Consider the following 2,314-nt stretch of genomic DNA (forward strand, 5'->3'; position numbering starts at 1 on the left):
ATCCATCCATCTTCGTCCGCTTATCCGATATTGTGTCGCGGGGGGGAGCAGCTCCAGCAGGGGACCCCAAACTTCCCTTTCCCAAGCTTTATTAAGCAAGTTGATTTTTTCATTCAACCCATGTGCATGTGTGCTACATGTAGCCTATCATTCCAGCTTTAGGCTGCATGCTTCAAGTGCTGACAAAAATACGATGTTATTAAAAGAAGTGTATGTTTTGTTGCTTGCTAAAGTGTGGTAGCCCAGATGGCAACTGATGGCAACTGATGGCAACTAGCTAGTTAAGTTGACATGAATACTTCTACTTGTAATGTTCTAAGAGTGGTGTTACTACTTCTGTTGAAAACCTTTTTTTAAATCAATAAAAAGTATGCCTGACTAAACAAGCAGCATTCAAAGATGAAGTTAGTAGAGCTGAAACTAAAATTAATTGGTATTTACTTTTGATAATCAGTTCTTTGTTAAATTATTTTTGTTAAACCAATAATGCCAAAAAATCCCAACTTCCAGCCTGTTCTATGAGAGTAAATTTACATATTTTTTAGACCAAATAAGTTATAATAACAAATACATGGGCAGATTAATCAATAATGGCAGCATTAATTAATTAACTAAGTGACATTAATAAATACCTGAGATATCAACTTCATCAGGACTGTGTAGGTGTGGCTTGGTCAGATTTGATTGACAGTGGTGTCCCAAAACCTACAATAAGTTTCTGATTTTCAGGGCCCTTTAAGGTAAGGATCTGAATACTACATGTTCACTATTTCTACAGAGATCACAGAATTAATTACCAACTGTTAAAATCCTTTGCTGATCACACCTGAGGGCTGTGCTTAAGGTGACATTTATGTCTTATTGTGTCATTGTGAATACCTCATAATTACATTTTAATCTTTTGTCAAATTGCGGCCATTATATTGTTGTATCAGTGTACCCCACAACTTACAATGAGTTAACTCTGCATTGAATACTTGAAGGTGTCAGTGTGTGTGCCTATGTGTGTTGGTATACTGTACTATATACCTTTGTGTGCTTGAGTGGGAGTTTATGTCTGATCTGATTGATGGAGGTGGTGGTGGAGGCAGCGCTCCCCTGATTGGAGCTACAGGCAGCACAAGGCTTCTCATTAACCTATGATAATGCACCTGTCACCCAGATACAAAAGCCCTGCAGCCCATTTGTTGCAGATGGCTGTTCTCGCTTCTTCTTTTTTTCTTTGCTTGACTTTGATCCTCCCTGTTCCATCAATCCCCTTCTGTTTCTCTTTTCTTTCTCAATTTCTTTTTGCTCATTTGTACAGTAACACACAAATGTAGGCTCTGCCGTTTGGAGAGACCACAGCAGATGGAGGTTTGTGCATGAGTGTTTCTCTCCCCTCTTGTACTGAATGCAGCAGTTACAGCATTTGATCGGATCTGTGTTCACTAACCTGCCAGGACCAGGGTTGATAAGGGATCAACTGTTCCAGATTTAATGGCTGCATAGACCACAAATACAACGGCCTCTTCAAAATGGCTAATCACAGTATGTGCCATCACACAACATACGCCTTCTGAGTCAACTCATTTGCTGGCTGACGGAGTTGTGATCTCTCTTTCTGGTTAGTGCTTAATTTGATCTAACAACAAAAAAGCCAAAATTGGGTTGCACAAGCTACAATCTTCCTTAGTCCATTAGGCTACCAAGTTTGTGTGTAAAGGTCTTGGTAAGTTCTTTGTTTCTACTAAACCATTAGATGCACCATTAAAGGCAATGTTAAAAATCAAAAGCAATCATCTATGTAACATGAAGTCATGCAGTACCACAAAATGTGACTTAAAATTGGTGTTGCCCATTCACAAACTTGTCATTTTTCATGAATATTTACCACCGCGATCAAGTATTCCTATTGGCTTGAAATGTTACATTTTCATTTGCATGAACTGGGGTAGACACTCTACATTCATGCTCCATCTGGAAACACATTAGCCAGTAAGCACATACTGCTCCGCCTTTCGCATTTTTGCCTTTTCACTGTCACATGGTAAACTCACAGGTGCTGCTAATCTGCTAATGGGTATCGTCACTTCCCGGCCCCGGCCAGTTTAAAGAAAGAAGCATTGAGGACCACACATGTTCAAAATCCCAAATTTCAGGAACAGGAGTCTTCTTCTTCGCCCAGAAAAAGAAAAAAGATATTGAAAAGACCGGCTTTTTGAAGCGTGAAGGTTACCATCGCTGTAATACGTACTTTGAGCACTGTGGCGCGAGAGAGTTGATTGGGATATATGATCTCAACGCTAGATGGGAGAAATTCCTACACATTGGA

Source organism: Etheostoma spectabile, chromosome 8 (assembly GCF_008692095.1).
Source record: "Etheostoma spectabile isolate EspeVRDwgs_2016 chromosome 8, UIUC_Espe_1.0, whole genome shotgun sequence".
Classification (NCBI taxonomy): Eukaryota; Metazoa; Chordata; class Actinopteri; order Perciformes; family Percidae; genus Etheostoma; species Etheostoma spectabile.